This window comes from Balaenoptera ricei, chromosome 15 (genome assembly GCF_028023285.1).
Source record: "Balaenoptera ricei isolate mBalRic1 chromosome 15, mBalRic1.hap2, whole genome shotgun sequence".
NCBI classification, from domain to species: domain Eukaryota; kingdom Metazoa; phylum Chordata; class Mammalia; order Artiodactyla; family Balaenopteridae; genus Balaenoptera; species Balaenoptera ricei.
The window spans coordinates 38,450,901-38,477,386 of NC_082653.1; the positions used below are offsets into that span (position 1 = coordinate 38,450,901).

The 26,486-nt window shown below is 40.4% G+C and overlaps 1 pseudogene; it reads left to right on the plus strand.

Moving 5' to 3' along the window:
* Positions 1–19,209: 19,209 nt before the first annotated feature.
* On the plus strand, positions 19,210–25,231 carry LOC132349850 (elongin-B-like; annotated as a pseudogene).
* Positions 25,232–26,486: the final 1,255 nt, after the last annotated feature.

The following is a 26,486-nucleotide window of genomic DNA, read 5'->3' on the forward strand; positions in this document are numbered from 1 at the left end:
TGAGACTGGTTGAAATCTGCATGAAACTGGTCACTACTGCTGTGGCTGGGATAAGAGACAGGGACAAAAGAGTTGGAAGGTATGTTTAAGAAGCATCTGATGTGCATTGCATACAGTTGTGCGGTTTGCATACTGCTCAACTCTAGAGGGTGCCATTCACAGCATAATAGCAGCTCCATATTTCCCTGCTTTATATGTAGGGTCTCAAATGAGATTTTGTATGAAAGAGATTCCACTGCTAAAAAAGAAAATGTAAAAACAACATAAGATGAAACCTTTAAAAGCTTCTGTTTTAGAATAATTTGGAGGACCAACAGAAGGGACAAACTGAAGAATAAATGGAAAAAATAAAGTTCTAAATATTAGTGATGGATCAAAGGTTTTGGATGATAACAGAAAAGTAACAGGGAAGGCTTGTTTTTGTTTTTGTTTTTTGAGTCCTGGAAACCCAAAGGCAAAGGGCCAGAAAGTTTAGCATGAGGAGGGAGATAAGGAAGAGGAACACCAAAGAAGATAGTATTGAGAGATTTTGGCAAAAATGACAACACAGAAGAGATTGAGGGAATGGGGGTGGGGGAGCAGAGAATGACATAACTAGTTAAAAGGAAATAAGAAAGAAATATGAAAGAGAACTTTTGGATAAAAATACTACCCAAAGGATTGGAGGACAAGGGCTGGTTATGGACTCAGTTCCTTGTTACTATTTCTCTTTCATCTTCTGGAAATAACCCTACCTGCAGTCCTTGGTCCTTCTCTCTACCTTTATTCTCACAGCAATCAAGGTGACCTTGATTATAAGCTTCTACACTGCAAAGCTTCTCTCATCCTCAGTCTCATCCAATATTGCTCCAAAGTTCAGAGAAAAATTCACCTCTGACCAAAAATTTTACACTTCCATTCTCTCGTGTTCTTACATATCTGTACATGCCCTTCAAACTCTTCTAAACTTCTAGCTGCTTCTCCTACATTTTTTCTAAGTCCAACTTCCTAATGTCACCAAGAGGCCTGGTCAACAACTTCCTCCACTCTTGTGCCAACATCTGTAAATTTCTGCCCTTCAACCCTGGACTATAAACCCCAAACTCTGGATAAATGCAGCCCTCTGCCTGATCCCACTTGTACGAAGTCCTTTGGAACACAGGGTAAAATCACGCAAATACCTGGATTGGTGCCAATAAAAACACATGGTCCCGCTGGAACTCTAATGCCCAGCAGGTGACAGTGTAAATTGGTACAACCACTTTAGAAAACTATTTGGCAGTACATCTGGCCCTCCATATCTGGGATTCTGCATCTGCAGATTCAACCGACCACAAATCTATCAGTAAGGGACTTGAGCATCCGCAGATTCTGGTATCCGAAGGGGTTCTTGGAACCCATCCCCCAGGGACACAAAGGGATCACTGTATCTACAAAAGCTAAATATATGCATACACTATGATTCAGCAATTCCATTCCTAGGTATCTACCCATCAGATATGTACTTTCGTTCATCAAAGACATGTACTAGAATGTTCATAGCAGAAAGTATTCATTATAGCCTCAAAGTGGGATTTGCTCAAATGCCCATCAATAATAGAATGGAGAAATCTATTATGGTTGTTTACACATGGAATTCTTCCAGCAATGGGAATGTGCAAACTACAACTACATGATAAAGCAAGGTGCATAGACCTTATTAGTTCAGTACAGAGTGAGAGAAGCCAAATATAAAGAACACTTTGTTTGATTCCACATATATAAAGTTCAAAAACAGAATAAATCAGTCCATAGGGTTAGAAGTTAGGATAGTTATTACCCATAGAGTGAAGGGTTAGTAACTTAACCAGGACACAGAGAAGTTTCTGGGGCATTAATAATGTCCTGTTTCTTGACATCAATGCTGGTTACATGGGTGTATTCAGTTTGCAAAAATTCACTGAGCTGTATAATATGATATGTGTGCACCTTTTTGGATGTATGTTATACACCTCAACAAGAAGTTTCAAAAGAGTTATAAAAACAACAACATAGAGTCCCCAACTTCATCTGGCTCTCCCTTCAGCTGTAAGGGTCTTTCAAATATAAAGGAACCCCTTCTGAACCACCCTTTTCGCTTCCTCTCTCCTAGCATGATTTTACCTTGCATTTCAAGAGAAAAACTGAAGTTGTCAGTTTTGAAGTTGTCAGAAGGAGCATAGTGATGAGCCCTGTGGAAGCTCCCCTTCTGTCTGTCTTTATATTCTTTTGTTAGCTCACTGCTTTTGCTCTCTCATAACGCTGCTGCAGGGGACCAACCACGTCCAACTCATCCATCTCAACCTTTCAGCTTCTGCTCTCATCACTTCTTCATTCCCTAGATCTTTTTCAGTCTGATTCCCATAACAGGGAATCCAATTAGCTCCTCCCTTGTTTTCACAACAAGCAACATCATAGGTTGCTGACTCTTTGACATTTGGTTTGGAGAGGCTGAGCTCAGTCAAATGCTCACTCTTGCTCCAATTAGCTATTGCTTGAGAGTTAGGTCATGTGACACAAAACATGGCCACCTAAGCAGCAGGAGCTTTAAGGAAAGGGGGTGTAGTGAGTGAGTACCTATTGATATCAATATATTCACCTTAAATCTTTAGTCTAAAATATTTCTTTTTTAATTTAGATTCTCCCAAAATAGAGCCTGAGTTAGGGATTTGGATTCAGACACTTTATTTGGGAGGTAATCCCAGTGTGCAGGAGTGAGGGATCTGGTAAGGAAGAAAAGCCAATACAAAGCATGTGTTGTCAAGATCACTGCTCTGGGCAATGGAGCTCAGTTCCATGGGAACCTCTGAAAACTTTACAGAATGCCTCTCAGAATTGTCCAGTCTAAAGAGGAAAGGCAAGAGCATTCTTTTTTCTTTTCTTTTTTTCCAGCTTTACTGAGATATAATTAACATGCAACAGTTTTTGTAAGTTTAAACTGTACAAGGTGATATTTGATATGTGTTTATATTGCAAAATGATTACCACAATAAGGTTAATTAACACATCCATTACCTCACATAATTATAATTTTTTTTGTTTAAGAACATTTTAGATTTACTTTCTTAGCAACTTTCAAATATATAATACAGTATTATTAACTATAGTCACCATGCTGGATATTAGATCCCCAGAATATATTCATTTTATAATTGTGAAGTTTGTGCCCTTTGACCAATTTCTCCCCATTACCCCTACCCACAGCTCCTGGCAACCACCATTCTATTCCCTGTTTCTATGAGTTCAGCTTTTCTTCAGATTTCACATATAAATGAGATCACATAGTATTTGTCTTCCTCTGTCGGACTTATTTCACTTAACAGAATATCTTCAAAGTTTATTCATGTTGTCACAAATGGCAGGATTTCCTTCTTTTTAATGGCTGAATAATATTCCATTGTGTGTAAATACTATCAATACATTTACTTTATCCATTCATCTGCTGATGGACACTTAGGGTTGTTTCCATATCTTGGCTACTGTGAATAATGCAAGACAGAATCATTTATTCATTAGCTCACATCCACAGAGGTGGAGGATTGTTGATTCCCCCACAGAGGTGTTAACTCCCCCATACTTCCAAGCTTTCATGTACAGGGCTGAGCATGCTCTCACTGATGCTCATGGCATTGGAGAAGCCCTGGACAGAAGGGAAAACTCAAAGTTTTCAAGACACTGCCTGCTAGAGATGAGTCAAAGACTGCACAGGACTATCTACCCCTCCATGGCTGAAATCAGAGCTGAGGTCTAGAGACCATGGATGGATCTTCCACCAAGGAAAAGTTAACAGCCATTGTTTTCTCCATTTTCGTACTACTCTCTCACCCTTCATGACCTTTGATTCAACACTTGATAAGGTCACCATGAAGTTCATCATAGTTTCTGGGCACAAAACAAAGAGAAAACTTTCCAATCCTCCATGCCCCAGCCTCTCTGGGATATTTGATACTGTTGACCTCCAACTTCAAAACTCCTTCCTTGTTTTATAAGAAACCTCTTTCCTCTGAATTTTTTCTTTCTCAGTCTCCTTCGGTTTCTCTTCCTCTGTCTATCTTTTAGGTGTTAGTGTTTCCCTGAAGTACTGAATTTGGTTTGCTTCTCACTCTGCATAAACCCAACCTTGCCTATAATAGCTTCAGCTACAGCCTCCATGCAGATGATGCCTAAAACTAGAACTCCAAGCTTCTTTTCTGATGCCCCAAATCACATTTCTGCCTGCCTACTAAACACCTCCTTCCAGCTCACCCACAGGCACTTCAAATTCACCATGACCCATACTGAAATGCTTACCGCCCCCCACTTCCAAACTTTTCTGCCTCAGGACTGAAGCCAGATACAATGCCCTCATTAAATCAGTTGCCAAGCCTTGTCTGCACCGCCTCCTAATATCTTCCTCCTCTGCCCCTTCTTTCCTATGGCCACATGTGGAAAAACACAGATTCAAGACTAGCCTCCCCAAGAATTGCCTGGGTCCACACCACTCACAGAACGAGCTTAAAAAGCCATCAATCCATTCATGTTATGCATCTCCAGTCCTTCAGTGGTTTGGTTACCATTAAGATAAAGAACAAACTCTTTAGCAGGACATATGAAGCTATTCACGATCCAGTGGCTGCCAATAATTAGGAACAATTTATTATTATTGCTCCTTAGCTTACTAAGAGGCTTGCAGTTACCGGAAAAGGATGTGCTTCCTCAACCCCCACCTCAGTCTCACAACCCATTCTAGCAAACACCTGCTCATCCTTAGAACTTCATTCAGGCATCAGCTGAAGTCTTCCACTGCCTTCACCACTCTGAGGTAGATTTAAGCACTACCTTCTCACTCGTCTCAGAGCACCCTATTAAATCTTCAAGTATAACATGCATCCATTGCATTGCAAAATTTGCCTTTATGTTTGTCTCTTTCATGACACTATAAACTTGTATCCATTACTATTGTTGTGTAACAAACAGTCACACAAACTCAATGGCATACAACAATAAATATTAATGTCTCACATTTCTTCCGGGTTCAGCAGATCTGAGCTGGGTGGTTCTGCTGGTTTCTGCTGGGCTCACTCATGCATCTGTGGGTCTGATAGGGTTCTATATGGGCTGCACTTGGCTGGACAGCTTAGCTGGGGTAGCATTGCTCCATCTGTATCTCATCCTTGAAGGCAGGGATTTTGTTTCATTCATCATGGCCCTTGGTATTGAATTGCCGAATGGAAGACCACAATGAGATAACTAGTTAATATTGAATATATTAAACAGAAAGTACTAAATTGAAGTCAATGGCATCCCCTACTCTTCCCAAATTCTTCCAGTTATCCATACGTAAAAGAACAGAATACCCTCTCACCCATTATCATAAGTATTATTTTTTCACTATTCCAATGATTATTATGTAAGACTTCCAAGTCTCTTGCAACCTCTCAGCAGAACATTCAAATACCAAGTGGTATTTTATCCACAGGGTAACAAGGATTTGTTTGCCTTCTCTGGAGCTATTTGAAGGAAAGCCACTCTGGTGGTTTAAAATATATATGTGAATTCTTTGATGCTCCCTCCAATAGGTGAAGCCTAATTTTCTTCCCCTTAAGTGGACACTTAGTGACTCACTTCTAAGGAATGGAATAAGGCAGAAGTGACAGTGTGTAACTTCTGAGACTAGATTATCAAAGACCTGTGGCTTCTTCCTTTCTTTCTCTTGGATCACTTGCTCTGGAAGCAAAAGCCAGCTGCCATGTCATAAGGGCACTCAAGCAACCCTATACATAGAGAGGTCTACATGACAAGGAACTGAGGCCTCCAGCCAATGGGCACATGAAAAAACCTTCTTGGAAGCAGATACTCCAGCTCCTTCTGAAGACTGCAGTAGTCCTGTTACCTACACCAAGTTCATGTGCCTGATGCACCGTGAGGCCAAACAACAAAACATTGGAGTTTGGAGCAGAGAAAAGTTTATTGCAGGGCCATACAAGGAGAAATGGGTGGCTCATGCCCCTCAAAACCCCGAACTCTCCAAAGGATTTCAGGAAAGCATTTTTAAAGGCCAGGTGAGGGAGGAGCATCACAGGGTATGTGATCTGCTCATGCACAGTTCTCTGATTGGTTGATGGTGTGGTAACAGAGCAGTTAACATTGTTAATCCTTAGGCACCAGAAGGTCTGGAGGTTATGTGCTCATGATCATCAAGTATTTAATTTCTTCCATTTGGTGGTGGTTTTTAGCATCTGAAAAACTCAAGAAATATGAATGAGATACTATTACCTGGGTACTTCAGAGAGGAGCTACAGCAGAAGATACGGGGGTAGGGTCTGTCCCAGGAAGGCCCATAGGGTCCTGCTCTGTTGCAGTCCCAACCAACATTTTGACTGCAACTTCATGAGAGACCCTGAGCCAGAATATACCCTGATTTAGGAAACTTTGTGAGGTAATAAATGCTTGTTGCTTTAAGCTGCTAAATTTGGGGATAGTTTGTTACACAGCAACAGATAACAAATTCAGCCATTTTGTGAATAAATTATTGAACCTTCCCCCAAAGACCAGGTTCCAAATTGTAACATTGCAATGGCTTTAAACAGCATAAAGGGGAGAAAATACAACAATGAAACCCTCTCCTTGGAAGCCCTTTACCTAATGTTTAAAAAAAGGAAAAAAAGGACAAAATAACTATCTACCTTCCTTGGAGGCTAATAGAAAACAATCAAGTTTTAGGAGAAACTGTTAAATCTGACTGCAAATGCTGTCCAGGAAGTCTGAGTTGGACAGCGAATTTGTAGAAGGAGAAATGAAAAAACTCTAACATTATCCCTTTGACTGAAGCCCAGTTCCTAATTTTCAAGTTCCACATTTAGCTGCTACCTCCTCAGAACAACTGGATTGCTAGAACACTAACATGACCCCCAGTTTATTGAACTGTCACTTGCTTTGTTCTCCCCAGCTTGGCCCTGAGACAGAAAACACTACAGGCCAACTCCTGTTCTAGCCCAAAGGTGATAATGAGGGAAATCGTGAGACTCCTAAAAATAATGGGAAAAGGGAGCAACGTTTGTGCTTGTGAGTCACAGTTGTTTGGGAGGCAGGAGAAGGTAAGTGGACAGAGGAGGATTATATAAAAAGAGCAAAGCAGAAAATAAACACAGGCTCTGCAGACACAAAGCTGAGGGGAGTATCCCAGGCCAGAGGCCTCAGAGAGCATCCGAGCAGGCTGAGCTGGAGGTCTTGATGGGCAGGTGCACAGGTGAGAAGCCTGCGTGTGGCTGACTCCACCAGGGGAGCTGTCACCCACCTACGTACAGCAGGCTCTGGCCAATGATGTGAGGCCTTGCAGATCCCCAAATCTCCCCTTCAGCCACTGAACAGCAGCATCTACCCCCTCTTCATGCCAAGAAACATACATTCACCAAGATGCCACTTTGCCCTCAGCATTGTACCAAACCCAGGGAATACAAAAATTAATAAGGTCCCTGGGGATTCAGAACTTAACAGGGAGATTGACCTAGGGATGGTCATACAAAAGAATAGGACAAGAATAGTAAGAGGGGATTGTTCAAGGAACTGTGGGAAATAGAGGAGACGTGTCTACTCAGAATGGGACCTGGAGGAGAGGTCTAAGAGCCTACCTGGAGAGGTGGCATGTGAGCTGCCGAGATAGGAATCATTCTGATGGATTATGTGTTATGGGAGAGAGTGGGGGGGGGGGGGCAGGTCATTCCATAAATAGGTAATATTACAGTTGTAATAGTTTTCTCAGGCTGCTCTAAAATATTACCACAACTGGGTGGCTTAAAACAACCGAATTTTATTCTCTCATTGTACTGGAGATTACAAGTCTGAAATCAAGGTGTTGACAGAGCCATACTCCCTATGGAGGCTCTAGGGGACATTATGTTCAGGCTTTTGGTGGCTGCCAGCATTCCTTGGTTTAGGGCCATATCAATCTCTGCCTCTGTCTTCACGGTGTCAAATTTCCCTCTGCCTCTGTCTTACGAAGACACTTGTAATTTCATTTAAGGCCCACCTGAATAATCTAGATAATCTTTCCATGTCAGGATCCTTAACAATCATATCTGCAAAGACACTTTTCCTTATAAACTAAGACTAACAATTTCCAAGGATTGGTACTTAACATCTTTGAGTAACCATTATTCCCTGTACTACAACAACCTAATACCTGGACATGCAAAGACCCTGGTGAGTGGATATTTCTGCATTCCTTGAGCTTAAGAATGAGTGAGAGATGAGGAAGGCAGACATCTGAGCATGAAGGGTCTTACAGACCAGAACAGGGAAGTTGGACTTGACTCTGAGGGCGATAGGGTACCCTTAAAGATTTTACATGAGAGTGGTCAGACTTTCTTTACTGGGGATTCTCCAGACAACGGTGTGGAGTAGGGTAGGAGAGGGCTAGACTAAAGGCAGGCCATTAAATCCCACACTGGCTAAATTACAGATGTTCGGCCCTGGAGAGAGAGAAGTCCAGGGTTCTCCCTGTAGCCACCAGGTCAGGTTTCATTATCAATTAACATCACCGTGGGCTTTGAAACAGAGAAGTTAAGGCCCTGAAAGGATCTCACAAATACCCAGTGCCTGGAATATGTGGGCAATACATGCTTGTGAAATAAGACAAGAAAAGCATGTATTTACAAAGACTGTGGAAATCGGGGAAATTCAGGAGGCCAGTAAACCTCAGTGGAGGTGTCCCTGGGCCTGCAGGGTCCTACTGAAAGTGTTGATGGGAGATGCCCCACCCAGGAGATGATGCCACACCACCCCAGGGCAATCCACTGTCAATGCCTGACTGACATTGGGGTATTAAGGGTGGCCCCCTGACTCAAAGTGGGACAGTTCTTGGTGCCCTTCATGCTCCAGAGCTCCCCAGGGTGTCAGGCTGAGGCTACAGATGAGAACACATCCTTATTCCACTCCTGCCTGGCCTTGTCCTGCTCCCCTCACCCTGTCACAGTTTCCTCCTAAGTGCCCTCCCTAAATAAATCACTTGCACAAGAATCCTCATCTCAGGCTCTACCTAAGACAGCTTCCCTTTGTGGTGATGTGGATCTTAGGACAATCTTAGCTAAGAGACAGGTCAGCAAGCAGAAGTTCAAAACAGCTGTCAATGACTTCTGGGAGAATGCTAATTCTGCACTCACTAAAATGAGGGAAGAAAGTTTTGAAATTGATATTCAATAAGTGGATGCCAAAAATTTGACGGTCTGTACAAAGTAGAGTGTCTTTTCTTTTTCCAAGAACTGGTTTCTAATTAAAGACTATTCCTTTGGCACTTATCTCACTCTTCCTTGCACTGAAAATTTATGTTTTTGCAACACGTTTTGTTTTCACCAACTGAATTCTTAAGTCTTTGTGGTGAGGCCCCACATGGTAGGGTTTTCTTCCCCATAATGCCTGTCACCATAGTTGGCACTCAGTAGGGGCTTAATAAAGACTCAAAGTTCACATTCACCTGAGTTTGTGTGGGCTTTAGAGTTTACAGAGCACTTCACATACCCGAAGTGTGGTCCATGGGCTGGTAGCATCAGCATCACCTGAAAACTTGTTAGAAACGCAGAATTTCAGCCCACAGCCCCGATCTGCTGAGTGAGAATCTCTGGGGTGGGGCCCAGCAATCTGTGTTTTAACATGACCTCCTTGTGATTTTATGGGCACTAACATTTGGAAACCACTGGCATATATCTCTCATTCAACTTGTTGGGCGATGGATTGATTGGAGAGAGGACTGTCAACAGAAAGCCACAAAGAAGTGCAACAGCAACAGGAACTGACCCCACCCGCAACAAACTTGCCTCCAACTGTGTTCATGCCCTGGGAGTGCTAGGCCAAGGCCCGCACTTCCCCATTCCACCATTGGGATTCAGACCCCACATCTAACACGGGCTGCTTGAGCAAATGATTTCCCTCAGCTTCTGTTTCCTCATCACTGAAATGGGAACAATCTTAGTACTAGCTCACACTGGCTAAATAAACTGTGGTACATCCGTGGTACAAAGGAATACTATGCAACCTGAGGAATGAGGTGGGCTTATATCTGCTGCTATAAAAAGATGTTCAACTTATATTTTTATATAGTTCAAGATTCTGAAGAGTAAATTGTGTGTGTGTCTGTGTGTGTCTGTGTGTGTGTGTGTCGGGTTAAAAACAAAGGACTCATTACATAGATATGTACATTATACCCAAATGTATACATTACATATGTGTGTTCCACATATGCATTACATATGTGTGTGAAGTTAAAGATAAAATACTCATTAACATATACACACAAATAATTATTATATGTATATCGTATGTGTGTGTGTGTGAGAGAGTCCTCCAGTTTTAACCTCTCATACACACATACACAGAGCACTGATTATAGGTGAGATGCTGGAAATATCAGTGAAAATAAGAAAATCAAACTCTTGTCTATGAGAAACGTACATTCTAAGAAGAAGACAGCCAACAGAGAATCAAATGCATAAATAGAATAATTATAGATTGCGATTAATGTTATGAAAGAAACCATCTAAATGGTCTGATTGTGACTTAGGAGGGGCTTGTTTGATAAAGGACAGTGAGGATCTGCAGGAGGAGGTATGTTTAAGCAGAAACTGATGGAGGGCATGGTGATTCGAACTGTTGGGGAAAGGGCATTCCAGAGGGAGCATTACGGGCAAAGACTCTAAAACGGGAAGGAGCTTGGCTCATTTCAGGGTAAAAATGAGCAGATCAGTAGAATAGGAGTCTAGTAAGAGGATGGAAGAGGGTTTTATAAGTTAAGATGAGGAAGCACAGTATGCAAACCTTGAGAGTTGTGTTAACATATTGGATTTTGTTCTAAGAGCAAGGAGAATTCATCAAAGGGTTTACCCAGGGGACTAACACCCTCTGATTTGTGTTTTTAAAAGAGCTCTTGGCTGCTGAGTGTGAACAGCCTCGTGGGGAAGGGTGAGGGAAAGCAGGGCCCCATCTAAGAGGCCATTACAAAATCCGGGTAAAATATGGTGCAGATGCTTTAAACTAGGGCAATGACTGTGGAGGTGGAGAAAAGTGGGCAAACTCGAGAATTACATTGGAGGTAAAACCAGACTTGGACAATGGATTGAAAGATAAAGCATTGGTACTAGAGTCCACTGGCCCTTGGCTGATCTAGACTCTCTTTACCTGGGACAAATGGGACAACTCAGCTTTACTCCATACATCTCTCATTCTCCAGCAAGATAGCCTGGGCACGCATTCATGGAGACAGCAGAGACACAAACCACAATGGAAAGGAAGAAGCTCTTTCTCAAGCCTCTGCTTGAGTCACAACTGCTAATATCCCATTGGCTAAGGCAGGTCACATGGATAAATCAGAATCAAAGGGCACGGAAACAAGCTCAGCCTCTGGAGGGAAGGAGCTGTAAAGCCACAGGGCCAACGGCAGGGACACAGGAAGGGCTGAAGAATAGGAAGGCAGAGCTTTTCAAAGGACTGGCAGCTCTACATTAACAGCTAGGAACAGGAGACAGCAGTGGTTAACATAGTCCTGAAATGTTGAAAATGTTAAGTGCTTATCACTTAGGAAGCAAAGAATTAAAGTGATTAAGTAAATGCTAGACTGTGAAATGCCTTAGGACCCAAGGGTATGCTAAAATTCAGGATTCTCTGCTTTCTGGCCAGTTTTATTTTATCACAGTGAAGCAGAAATTGAGGGACAGCATGAGATAGCCTGGCAAATAATTTCATTCTCCCTTTTTTTCTTCTCAGTTATTATTTACCTGGTGCCTTCCCTGAGTGGGATTTTCTTGGGCCCCCCATCCCCCAAAAGACTGTAGTAATTTCTCTAGAGGAAGCAGAATTTCTACCACTATCCCCAGGCAAACCATTCCAACAGTCAGGTGGGATGATGGTGGTGGTGGTGGTGTATTGTCACTGTTTTATTTGGATTTTTTTTTTTTTACTTAGGACATAAATTGTGGGCCCTTAATGACATCAGTTGTAATTTTTAACCTTATTGGGACAAGAAAGGATAAGCATCTCCCTAATTTCTAGAAACAAAAATAGCAAGGAAATAGGACATTTAAGTAAACAAGAGCTTTTTACAGAAGATCTGCCGATGTTGACTGCTTCTCTCCATCACTGTAGATCTGTGGCCTGTCTCTGGGAAAGGGCAGAAAGCCTTGGGGCGCCTTGCTCAAGAACAGTAGATAAAAGTCATGGTCTGACTATCCCATCTGCTTCCTTGAAGAAGGAAATATTATAAAATAGTAATGTCAAGGCCCCAGGCAATGCAGTCTCCCAAGCGGTCTCTGAGTTAACCAACATGTCCTCTTACATGCAAACTCGGAATCATGATGCGGTTGGGGCAGACAGCCGAACGCACTGACTATGTTGGCACGCGGTGCAAACGAAAAGGTACCATCTGTTCAGTTGCTGAAAAATGATGATGCATAGCTGTGACTTTTTTAATGTTCCATCTGGGTATAACTGAATTGCTTCTTTAAAATAAAAAATATCCTTATTTGATATATATCCTTTCTTGTAATGGTCTCCATCCATCCTTCGTTTTTTCTGTAGGACTTATTTCATGAGAAGTATGACATGAAATATTAAAAGTTAAGGACGAAGGTCTTTGGGGGATGGCTGTGGAAGTTTTGTTTCTCTGGCTGACTTGTCCTTTATTTTCTTGTCATTTCAAAAACACTTTCCATATGCAAAATTTTCTCTCACGCCCCCTGCAGAAAATGCCCTTAACTGGATAACTGGATAGACCAGCAGAAGGAGACTATCTGTCTGTTATCTACACACAGGAGGAAAACAGGACATGAATTTGCCAAAATACCTAGTTACCTACATTTCCAAACCAAGAAAAGCAATTAATTTCCTTTCCTAAAAATCATGTTGGTTCTAAAGAACATTCTGAGAATAATAATAAGGGCAATTAGAAGCGCAACTTGAATTCACAGTGACTGGCTCCTGAAACATTAAAAGCATAAGAGGGAAGAAAAGTAAAAGGAAGGGGTCTCTAACACGCCTCTCCCCAAGTACAATTATAGATTTGAAATCTGTTGTTACTTTACCATAGCAAACTTCACACTTAATTTCCCAAATATTGAACTTCTGTCATCCTATTCCTTTCAGGGAGCCCTTCAACTACTGCTTCCCCTGATCCCATGTCATGTCATTGCCTTTAATACCTAACAATCCTCCAAGCACATGCTATGAGCACACTTGCCCAGACCAAGAAAAAAGTAAAGACCAGGAAGAATTTGGCTATGCTCTCAGCAAAAGTACATAGATGTGCTCTTTTTAGATGATGGACACCAACAATTGAATGTAACTCCAAATAATGCCAACTTCAATAGCAGAAACTTGGCTTCTTGTTCTATTCGATTCCATTTAAATAAAGTTACTATCTACCGTGTGCTGGGAGCCTCAGGAAATACTACATTAGAATAAACCATATTGTCTGATTTCAAGAAGTTTACAATGTAGAGAGACAATGAGATACAGATAAGGAGAAAGCAGTTCTCAGTGTGTGATCCCCAGACCAGCAGCAGTAGCATCACCTGAGACTTTGTTAGAAATGCAGATTCTCAGACTCCACCCCAGACCCTCTGAATCACGATCTCTGGGAGTCAGGCCCAGATATCTATTTTCACAGTTCTTCCAGGTGATTATGATGCTGTCTAAATTTTGAGAGTCACTGCTGTAAAGCAATAGAGCACAAGCACCAAAGAGAGATACAAAGTGCTTTGAGTAAAGGGAAAATCACATTTATTTTGGAAGGAGGACTTCCACGATTGACTGTATTTCCATAAAGCTTTGAAAGTTAGGTAAGATATTGAAATGTAGGGAGTGTAATAGGAAGAGGACATTCTGAGTGAGTGAAGTGTGAACCAAAGGACAGAATTAAGAAAGCAGAAGGAAAATCAAAGAGTCTAGATTGATGAGCATGGAAGGAGACGGAGAAGAGGACCAGAAGATAGGTTGAGGTCTCAAACACCAGTCTGAGGTGTGTGTTGTCTAACACAGTGGGCAATGACAAGCCACTCAGGTTTTTCTTTGGAGGGTAACAAGATTAGAGCAGTGTTTTTGGAAGAGTCATCTCAGGGTTTCCACAAGATAACTTGGAATAAGAAGATAATGCAAGAAGTGGGGAAACAACTGAGTTGATGATTGCAATAGTTTGGGTAGGTGATAAAAAAAAAGCTTCAACTTTTTAGGGTGTTTGCAGGGGAAATAGAAAAATGAGGAAATTAATTGGAGAAAATTTGAAGGACTAGATAAATAAGATTAGCAATTAATTCTACATTAGGAGGAAAAGAATGAAGAGAATCAAAACCTTGATTTACAACTAAAGATTAGTAATGTCATAAACCAAAGAATAAAGTAATCAGGAGGAGGAGTTGGATTTGGAAGGGATTTGTTTTGAATGTACTTGACGTTCTGTGGTATGGTCATTATGAAGTTGCGAGTGTAGGCATAGAGTTTATAATAATAATATCTACAATGTTTTGACTGCATAGGGCTCTGCCTCGCTAAGCACAAGAACCAGGCATATGACCTATATTATATCGTGTCAACCTTACACTGACTTTATGAGAAGGCATTATTATATCCATTTTTACTACCTAAATTAGATTCTGTGGCATATAACAGAAAATCCGAATTAACAATGACTTAAACACATAGAGTTTATTTTAGCATGTAGAAGAAATCAGGAGGTATGCAAGGCCAAACAAATATGCTGCCTCCAACAAAGTCATCAGGGTGCCAAGTTTCTTCTAATGTGCTCTTCAGCATCCTCTACTGGGGAATTCCATCCTCAAGGGCATTTCATCATTCAAGATTGCTGCTGAAGCTCCAGCCATCAGGGAGGTGATGACTAAAAATATGAGAATGGATGCTTATCGAATATAAAGAATAGGAGGTTGGAAGAAAGAGCCTTTGGAGAATGACCACAAGGGAGGGCTGGGAGGATGCACAGGAAGAGAGAAGCACCATGTCAACAAAAGGCAAGAAGACACAAGGCTTCACTATGAAAGAAGAGGTAGTTAAGCAGTATCCAATGGTGCAGTCCATCAGGACGGAAAAATGTTTATTAGATTGGAGAAGGTGAAGCCCTTGACGGCTTTCCAAACAACAGCATCATTCAAGTGTTCTATGGCAGCAGATCTCAGAATTAAGGAAATATTAGGTGGTGAAATAGTGGAGCAATAATTTCTCTTCTGTGAATTTTGGTGATTCAGGGAAAGAGCAAAATCATGATAGTGACTGAGTTGAACAGTGTTGAGGTAATGTTTTCATAGATTAGAAGACCTGAACATAATTCCCCTTTATGATGTCAGGTCTCTGGGAGACTAGATTTAAATTGCTTGAATGTGTGGGTTGAGACAACAGAGTACTTCTTCCATGATCAGCAGCTCCAATCCGATTCCTCACAGGGAAAGTGAAGCAAGTGTTGGCTGATATTATATCATAATAAAGGGCTGATATTACATTTTGTAAAGGCTGTCTGATAATCTTAATTAATTCATTTTTGTTTTTCCCTCCAAAAGCTAGATGGAAATTCGTCTAGCTCTGGCTTGGATTCTTGAAGAAAAATTAAATTGCAAAAGTGAGGATGTTTCATTAGCCTTCTGCACTCCCCCAAGGTCAGCGAAGCCTCTCTGGGTGCTTTTGCAAAGCTGCAGAATCTGGAATGGCAAGGCTGTGGCTCCATTTCAGCAAAAATAAATATCATATTACAACACGTTGTTTTTGCAGCTGACTGAGGCTTTGGTGTCGGGGATATTTCATTCTGCAATTGCAAATAAAGAGAGAAGTTGCTGGCAGGGCAATGCATATAGTGTTTGCATCATTCCTTTATGAAGCCATTTTCTCTCCTCAAGGAGTGCATTCCCAGAAGACTTTTTTTCCCCCCAACAAACGTCTGGTGTTTCTGCAGTGCTCAGCGTGCATGACTTGCTTTGAAGACTGTTAAAAATTAAGACAGATAGTTGGACAAGTTCTCCTGGTACGTTTCATTCCTTCCTCCCTAACTTTATCCCCACCTCCCATATCCCCCCTCCCCCAAACCCTTCTATTACAAAACTATGAAAGAATGGCAGAGACTAAAACCACAACATACTTTGCAATTCTAATTTTCTAACCTAAAGCTAGTGAGCCATAAAACCCTAGAAGCTAAAAACTGCCTGAGGAGAATCCAAATCTTCTGGCTTTAAAATAGCTACATATATTTTACCATTTTAGCTATTTTGAAGTAGATTTTCTCACGTATGCATGCTTGTTGAAATTAAATGTGTTTTTATCCTTTTATCCTTCTGGAGAGAGAGCAGACTTGAGAGGGGCACTTGTTTTCTATCTCTTGCAGAATAAATTTGAATGCTCAGGGTAGGCATTAAGTTATCTGACTGTGCAATTTCTATCTAAATTGATTAGGCCTGGTACTGCTTTGGAAACTGGGTACATGTAGGAAATGGAGTTGTCTTATTTGAGCCTGCCTTTTAGTATATGGGTGTTATCACAGGTTTGTCGTAGTTTGTATCCCCCAGAAACAAACCCTAAGAAGAGGTTTTGAGGAAAAGTAGTTTATTTGGGAGGTGATTACAAGAAAAACTGGTAGAGGAATGGGAAAGTGAACAGGGAAGAGAAGATATTCAATAAAGGCTATCTTAATGAGAAGCTGCCACTGTGGGCAACTGGTGCTTGATCCTTCTGGGGACCTCTGGGATGCTCTGTGGAACATGCACAGAGATGTCACACCTGAGCAATGGGAAAGCTTGGGCATTCATCAACCAACTCCCATGGGTCATTGGTGGACAATCCTGGCCAGAGATGTCAATTCTTCCCAATTTCATCTATAGATGTACTGTAATCCCAATCAAAATCCCAGCAACTATTTTGTAGATATCAACAACCTTATTCTAACATGTATATCAAAAAGGAAAAGACCTAGAATAACTAACACAATACTGAAAAAGAAGAACAGAGTTGGAGGACTTAAACTGCCCAATTTCAAGACTTACCATATAACTACCATAATCAAAACAGCATGGTATCAGTAAAAAAAAATAGACACATAGATCAATGAAATAGAATTAAGAGCCCAGAAATAGACCCACAAAATATAGCCAAATATCTATCACACAAAGGCAAACTGATCTTTGACAAAGGCTCAAAGGCAATTCAATGGAGAAAGAACAGTATTTTCAATAAGTGATATTGGAAACTAGATATAGACCTAACACTTTACAAAAATTAACTCAAAGTGAATCATAGACCTAAAGGTAAGGTGAAAAACTTTAAAACGTCTAGAAGAAAATGGAGAAAATCTCTATGGGTTGAGAAAATGAGTGTTTAGATGCAATACCAAAAGCACAATATATGAAAGGAAAAACTGATATGTTGGATCTTATTAAAATTTAAAATTTCTGTTCTATAAAAGACACTTAAGAAAATGAAAGACAGAATGGAAGAAAATAATTGCAAAATACATATCTGATAAAGAACTTATATCCAAAATACACAAAAAATTCTTAAACCTCAATAATAAGAAAAAATCCAATTAAAAACAATAAAGATTGTCAAATTAGATAAAAACAGCAGGTATAATATGATTTTGTAAATAATAATCATAATAAATACATTAAAAAAATTTTTTTCAATAGCCAAGTCCTTTAACTCTCTCTTTTTTCAAAACGGAGTTGTGAACTGTAAACATTTCCCTTCCTAGCTCTTGTTTTTTTAAACTTGAGTAAAAGGGATTATACAGATTTTTTGATGATGGCCATTCTGACTGGTGTGAGGTGATACCTCATTGTAGTTTTGATTTGCATTTCTCTAATGATTAGTGATGTTGAGCATACTTTCATGTGTTTGTTGGCAATATGTATATATTATTTGGAGAAATGTCTATTTAGGTGGAGGGGGTGTGGAGAAAAGGGAACTCTCTTGCACTGTTGGTGGGAATGCAAATTGATACAGCCACTATGGAGAACAGTATGGAGGTTCCTTTAAAAACGAAAAATAGAACTACCATACGACCCAGCAATCCCGCTACTGGGCATATACCCTGAAAAAACCATAACTCAAAAAGATTCATGTACCACAATGTTCATTGTAGCTCTATTTACAATAGCCAGGACATGGAAGCAACCTAAGTGTCCATTGACAGATGAATGGATAAAGATGTGGCACATATATACAATGGAATATTACTCAGCCATAAAAAGAAACGAAATTGAGTTATTTGTAGTGAGGTGGATGAACCTTGAGTCTGTCATACAGAGTGAGGTAAGTCAGAAAGAGAAAAACAAATACCGTATGTTAACACATATATATGGAATCTAAAAAAAAAAAAAGTTTCTGAATAACCTAAGGGCAGGATAAGAATAAAGACGCAGAAGTAGAGAATGGACTTGAGGACACAGGGATGGGGAAGGGTAAGCTGGGACGAAGTGAGAGAGGCATGAACATATATACAGTACCAAATGTAGAATAGATAGCTAGTGGGAAGCAGCCGCATAGCACAGGGAGATCAGCTCGGTGTTTTGTGACCACCGAGAGGGGTGGGATAGGGAGGGTGTGAGGAGATGCAAGAGGGAGGGGATATGGGGATATATGTATACGTAAAGCTGATTCACTTTGTTATACAGCAGAAACTAACACACTATTGTAAAGCAATTATACTCCAATAAAGATGTTAAAAAAAGAAAAAGGATTATACAATGGGAGAAGGAATTGCAGGAGAAAGAGTGACAGACAGATAAAGGGAAATCCTTAAAGTAGAGTGAGGTGCACAGTGAGCTGGAGGACCCAGACCCCACGCTTCTCAATACCCTTAGGTGGTAACAAGACCTCAGAAGGAAGCTAAAACTGGCACTGAGCCTCCCACTGGAGCAAGGCTCTCTGTGCTCCTCTGGGCCCCGAAGCAGTACAGTTCCTGTTCTCCTGAACTGCTGAACCATAGACAATAATGAAGGCTGCCATGCTAGATTGAAGATCAGAGGCCTCCCTCTACTCTCCCAGTAGTACACAAATCTCCCAATTTTCTCTTTGACCTCAAGGAAGATCAGGAGCCTCAATACTTACCAGGATCTCCTGACAACATTGTAGGATGAAGGTCAGAGATACACTTAATTTTATTTGAAGAAAATAAAGATACAACTGAGTTTATGTGTATGAAGTTATATGTGCTTGACACATATGAATGGGAAAACAACTGTAAGGGTACATATCAAAATGGTTATAGTTGGTAAACTCTGGGTAAGGATTACAAATGATTCTTATTTTCTTTTTATTTAGCTGTGCTCTTTGATTTCCATACAATGAGAATGTGTTACATATGGTAAAACGGAAAGGACTAGCTGAGTGGTGTGGTGTATAGGGCCTAGGTTTTAGACCCCATAGACCTGGGTTTGAATGACCAACTCTCCTACTTATTAGCTGGGAGAATCTAAGAAAGTTATTTCCATTTCTAAGCTTCATGTCCTCATCTATAAATGCCAGTGATGTCAACCTTGTAGAGTTATCATAGAGATTAAAATTAATCTACATAGAGTGCAGAATACTTTCCCACATAATTACACACATAAATATTCATGATAATTGTACACTTTAGACTACTGAACTTTATACTATGTAAATTATATCTCAATACAGTTGTTAAAAAACACAAAAAAATACCTATAATACTTTTGCATGAATATTTAGACCAGCTATGGAATAGCTAACCTAGATACCTTGAAGGATATTTATAAGGTTGGCATATGTCCATCATTTATATCTTTAAATTAAAGACAAAAAAAAAGCATTGCTTTCTTGTTCTATAATGCCAACTCTGAACCTCTAAGAAGGTCTGTACTCTAACAACTCTTTCTTCTAAGAATGACTTAAAGAAATCCATAGTACAGGTTATCAATTGGATGTGCTGGCTGTGTTCCTTAGACTGTTCAGAGGTCACTTAGTCCCTGAACACCTGACATTCTTCTTCTACTGAAATGGAAAGAACAGTCCTTGTTGAGGGATGAATTATGGCCCTCCAAAATTCATATGTTGAAATCTTAACCTTCTGTACCGCAAAATGTGACTGTGTTTTAAAATGGGGTCTTTAAAGAGGGAATTAAGTTAAAATGAAGTCATTAGTGTAGGCCCTAATCCAATGTGACTGGTGTCCTTAAATGAAGAGGAGATTGGAATACAAATACACATGGAGGGAAGACCATGTAAAGACACAGGGAGAAGACAGCAAGCCAAGGAGAGAGGCCTCAAAAGAAATCAACCCTGGCAACACCTTGATCTTGGACTTCCAGCCTCCAGAATTGTGAGAGAATAAATCTTTGTTGTTTATGCCATCCATTCTGGGGTACTCTGTTATGGCAGCACTAGAAAACTAATACAGTCCTTTTGCCTGCCCGAATTTTGAGAGTGTCAGGAGGAACCCAGTGAACATTCAGAAAAAGCTTAGGAATCCTTTTTTTAATAAATGTTATCATTTTTATAAAAATCATTATCTTGTGTGGTATACCTACTTAAAATTATGATGTGGCAGCTATTATATTCCAAGGTATATAGCAAAGAGATTTAATCTTTAAGTTGAAAATAAAGTGTGGCATGAAGGAACATATCAAATTACAAGTTTTTGTAGTATCCCTCTTCATTCACTTCAAAGGATATAGTATTTGCTTGGTTCGTTTGCCAGGACATTGTGCTGAGAGGCATAGTAGAAGGAGAGAAAACTTGAAGAAGATGAGAAGATGAAATTACTTTTTATAAAAACAAAAAAAGAAATGGTAGGGAGATAAGCTAAAGCTAGCACAACTAAAGGCTTTTGGAACATAGGTGAGAGAGAAGAGATTCAGGAACAGCCATTAGGATTGGAATTTTGGGGTGGGGGGGAGGTGTGTAAGAAGAGTTGTTAGGAAGGCTTGCTGGATTGAATGCAGTGTGGTGTCTCCTAATTCTTCCATGAAAAATTGTCATAAGACTTTCATATTATTCTCCAAAGCTTTTGATTCAGGGTTAAAAGATTCATGGTGCTTTCCCTGACATTCCAAAAGGCTGAAAGGTTGTGAAATCAAAACAGTGTAGCTTAAAGGACAGCTCACCCATGTAGTGTTTCTCTTAAAATTTTCCACAACGTGAAACACAAAGTAATGTGCTATAAAGACAATGATTAAGCAAAGGATATTTTAAAGTTTACTTTCCTTCCATTTGATTTCTCCAGCTTTCAACTATCTGCTACTTAGTCCATTTGTTGTCCTATTTTGATTGTTTTTGGCAAACAGATGCAGGAGAAGAACACTATCACCTTTTTTGTTTTATATAACCTTAGAGATACAAACATAATGTTAGTCAGGTTTTCTTTTGTAGGGAAAAATTATGAAGGACTGAAATACAGCTAAAAAAATTCCTGATGTTTTCAATGGAAAACTAGGCATTGTCTAGCATACCCCTCCAAGTTATCTGATTTTATGGGGTCTTTACACCTTTCATTGCATTAATGTTTTCTACAAATCTGTAAGTTTTAGAGAACTGAAAGAGATACAAATGATTCTTGTCCACAAATATGCAAATGAATTTGGAGGAGGTTCAATTAATTTTCCTCCTTCTCTGTGGAAGAAGCTATTTTGGCACAAGTTAAGCAAATCTAAATTCATTGCATCATTCCTGATAGCCTACATATGTGTATTCTTTTTGGAGTCTCCTTTGAACTGGTGGTAACATCTTACTGGTTCCCTCATTAATTAATGAATTAAATAAAATCTTTGACATGTGTCCATTTTAAATATGTATGTGGGTTTATTTTTTCTCAATATTTATCCTTTAATACTTTCATGAATTGACTGTCTTTAAGCTCCTAGGAGCCCAGCTGAACCTCTTACCTGAGGTTCAACTGGACATAATAAAGTGAACTACTCTTTTGGAGTGAGGAATAGCAGGGGATGGCTGGGGAACAGCATAGCTGAACTGACCTCTCTATACCTCAGTCAAGAGTCTCAACTGTGTCCATCTCCAATGAACCCAGGAGAACTGAGTTATGATCTGCATGACATTTTTATCTCAGACATTCAGTTTGACTTTCAAGTCAAATCAAAGACTAGGAAAAAAAAAACATGAATCCAAAATGAAACAGTCTATTTTTCAGCTTGGCACTACACCATCTAGTCTAATGTGAAAAAAAATTCATTTCATTTTGCCACTCCCTGCTGATTGGCATGAACTCAGCTGTCCTTCAAAGGTTCAGCCTCTCTTGAAAGCAGGTACAGTCTTTGCTGTGAGCCAAAGGGGGAACTGTAGTTGGAATTTTCAAATTCCCCTGAGGGTTGCTTTTTTAGAAAAAATTATTAAATGAATGGTTTTAGCATACACTTGAAAGCTACTTTAATTCTGTTTCACTTTCAGTGTATGGAAGTAAAGGTAACATTAGAGAAGTGTGCTGATTACTTCCAGTGGGTAAAATACCTGCAATCTTGAGATAAATGTTGCCAGAAAATAGAAACTGATGTGAGAGGTTTATCCTAGGCACATTATCAAATTATAATAGAACTTAAAACACATGCCTATGCTTTTGTAGGAGAGAAGAAATCTTTTCCTTTTAGGCTCTCCATTGGGGATCCTGTAATGAAAGACAGATTAACAAGAGAAAAACAAACAGAAGTTTATCAACATGTATATCTCATATATACATGGGAGAAACTCACAGATGAGTAACTCAAAGAGGTGGCTAGAACTTGGGCCTAAATGCCATCTTCACTTAAAACGAAAGAAGAAGGGTGTGGGGTGGGGGTGTGGGGAGGTAAGTTATGGGAAGGTGACCAGGAAAAGTATGTAAAGAAGCGTAAGGTTTGTTATGCGGATTTAAGACTGTTCCTTTTCTATTGATGAGTTTCTTGTGATTTAGAGCCATCCTTCTTTTCCTGGTACAGAGAGGAAGACACCTTCACAAATGGAAATTTCCTTTACAAATGGAAATTTCCCTTACAAAAAGACAACTTATACCCTGTTTTCAGAACTTCTCCTGTGTCTGCTGTTTCTCAAAATAGTCAATTCTAAATATTGACATTTATGCTAAAGAGGTATATTTTGGGGTCGCACATTCTGGTCTCCTACACTTTTTACTATCGCCAAACTTGAAGCCTCATCCCAGCATTTAGATTAAATGGTTGCTCCATCCAAGGCACCCATGGCTTCTGTATCACATTCAGACAGTTTTTACTTATCTTTAGCTCTTAGTTCCATTATTTTAGAATCGCCAGTTGAGAACATTTTTTTCTTCCTCTCCCAGGTCATAAAATTGAAGGACAAGAACATGGGGTCTAATCTAAGTAAATATCTTAACAGAATGATATCCAAAGTATAATTTTCCAAGTGTTTCATAGATTGCAATTCTTATATAAAACCATAATGAGCAGAAATCTAAGTTTTATTAAACTCATTAATGAGGGAGACAGCAGGATGACAAAGTTGGTTCAGAAAAGAATACAGGGAGGACTTCCCTGGTGGTGCAGTGGTTAAGAATCTGCCTGCCAATGCAGGGGACAGGTGTTTGATCCCTGATCTGGGAAGATCCCACATGCCGTGGAGCAATTAAGCCTGTGCACCACAACTACTGAGCCTGCATGCCACAACTACTGAGCCTGTGTGCCACAACTACTGAAGCCTACGCACCTAGAGCCCGTGCTCTGCAACAAGAGAAGCCACTGCAATGAGAAACCCGCACACCACAACAAAGAGTAGCCCCAGCTTGCTGCAACTAGAGAAAGCCCACGCACAGCAACGAAGACCCAACACAGCCAAAAATAAATAAATTTATAATTAATAAATAAATAAATATCATACCATTTCTGGCTCTATAAAAATAAAAATACAGAGAACTAATGATTATATAATCAATGAAGAAAAGGAAGAATGCTGTGATCAATCACAAAGTTAGATGCAAAATTGGTCATTGTCCTACCAGAAATAAGACCAGTCTTTGGGACTAACTTTTCTACATAAGAAAAATCATTCGTGTTATTATCAGGCAAAAATAATTTTCATTGCACAAAAATTATTTGCCTAATATTGGGCAAAATCATTTATATCTTACCAGTTTCCAATAAAGGAACATCCAACTTTACAAAGTTGTGAGTTGTCTGAGCCTTAATCAACAGTAAATGGCAAATCAAACAAACTTGTATATCTTGTGACTCTAGGGCAGGGGTCAGCAGACTATAGTTGGGCTTAGCTGACCACCTGTTTTTTGTAAATAAAGTTTTGTTGGAACACTGCCACAGCCATTTGTTACGTACTATACGTGGCTGCTTTTGCTGCAGAGTTGAATAGAGACCAGGTGGTGAACACAGTCTAAAATATTTACTATCTGGCCCTTTACAGAAAACAAACAAAACTTGCCAACTTTGACCTAGGAACAGGACATTGTCTAAAAATAAAAACCAAGGTGACACAATCTTTTTTTTTTCTTCCAAGTTTTGGAGGATATTTTTTCTTTGCAACAATTTTAATAAAAAAGCATGAACATGAAATCAGAAAAATCGCCTCAGGGGAAAGTCACATCAGAAGTGATTTAAATCCACGAATATACAATTGAAAATTATACATTTTGCAATAATTATACACTATTTATTTGTACAATGGATTCAGCTTAACAGCACCATAGATTCTCAGAATCTCCTTCAGAATCTATTACACATGTTGGAAACAGAGAAATACCAAATTCTTTATTTCTAAGAGAAAGCTCATGACCCATTTAAATCCTTAGCTTTCCAAATTACTCACTTCCCCTTGATTAGAAAAATCAACGCAGGCGGGGCGGGGCGGGGCGGGGCCACCGGGTTCGGGCACCCTGGGGGCCGGCGTGTGGGCTGCCAGGAAGGGGGCGGAGCTGCCGGCTCGTCGAAGGGGAGAGGCAGTAGCCGGTGTGGACGTGTTCCTCAAAATCCGGCACCTCAAGACCATCATCTTCATGGAAGGCAAAGAGTCCAGCACCATGTTCCTGTTGAAGCACATCGTCGAGGGCATCCTTAAGCAGCTGCCAGACGAGCAGCGGCTGTACAAGCGCCACCGGTTTCTGGACGATGGCAAGATATTGGGTGAGTGTGGCCTCACCAGCCAGACCCAGCCGCGGGTGGGGCTAGCCTTACAGGCAGGTGAAGCATTTGAGACCCTGCCCATCAAGCCCTTCTCCAGCCCACCGGAGCTGCCGGATGTGATGAAGCCGCAGGACCCAGGAAGCAGCGCTAATGAACAAGCTGTGCAGTGAGAGCTCCCCCTCAGGGCCTCCCCCGACTCCCCCCACTCCATAAAAGAGATTGGGTGCCAAAAAAAAAAGAAGAAAGAAAAGAAAAATCAACCCAGATTTTGGTATTCAGCTCATCCATATTCTGGTATTTTCCTTCAGGAATTTGTTATGTGTAGCAGGCATCAGGGGATCACACGTTCAAGAAGAAGTAGGCTTCCCTGGTGGCACAGTGGTTAAGAATCAGCCTGTCAATGCAGGGGACATGGGTTCGATCCCTGGTCTGTCAAGATCCCATGTGCTGCGGAGCAACTAAGCCCATGCGCCACAACTACTGAAACCCTTGTGCGTAGAGCCCGTGCTCCGCAACGAGAAGCCCGCGCACTGCAACAAAGAGTAGCTCCCGCTCGGGGAAGCTAGAGAAAGCCCGTGAGCAGCAACGAAGACCCAATGCAGCCAAAAATAAATAATATTTTTTAAAAAAGAGAAAAAGTAGCCTGTAGCTTTTCCTTGATAACCTTACATACAAAAGTAGATAAACTTTCACAACCGATTGTTGTTTGGAAATGGCATCGGAGCAAGGGTTTTAAGATACCCATCTAGACTAATCCAGTCCATATTGTCACTTTAGAGGTCATACCGCCTACTGTCACTAGACCACAACTAGTGTGAATTACAGGCATTTGGGAGATTCTGTAGACTCCCTTTTCCCATCTGCAAACAGGTGCAGGCAAAAAACCCAATTCAAAGAAGTAAATATTGACAAAGTTTTTATCTAGGTTATACGCAGGGCTGAGTTTCAGCCAGCACTTAGTTTGTTAAAATATTATAATATTTAAGTGCCAATTGGTAGTTAGCCATGGCTATGAGCCCCTTAGGTAATCCTCAGGTTATCCCAGTCATCCCAGCCTCTCTCCCTTGAAGCCCGAGAATCAGCCAGCTACCAGAAAGTTAACTCTGGCGGAGTAGAGAACCAACCTTCAGTCAAGAGTCCATGGCGATTGCTAAGTGTCCTCACCATGTTGTGTGCTAAATATTTTTCATTTTACCCCCTACATTACATTTCCCACATTACCAAGTTGTTCACAGTCCCTTTTCAATTAAGTTCCTCTAGGCATCCACTAGCACGAGACAAAATCAATGCAAATCTCTTTAAAAACAGCAGGGACAAATTACAAAGAAAACCAGGAAGCCTAAAATGGAAGCCAATCTTAATACTACATCCCAGGCTCTCAGAATGCGGAAAGATTGTGCAAACTATTCTAAGGAAGGGCTCTAG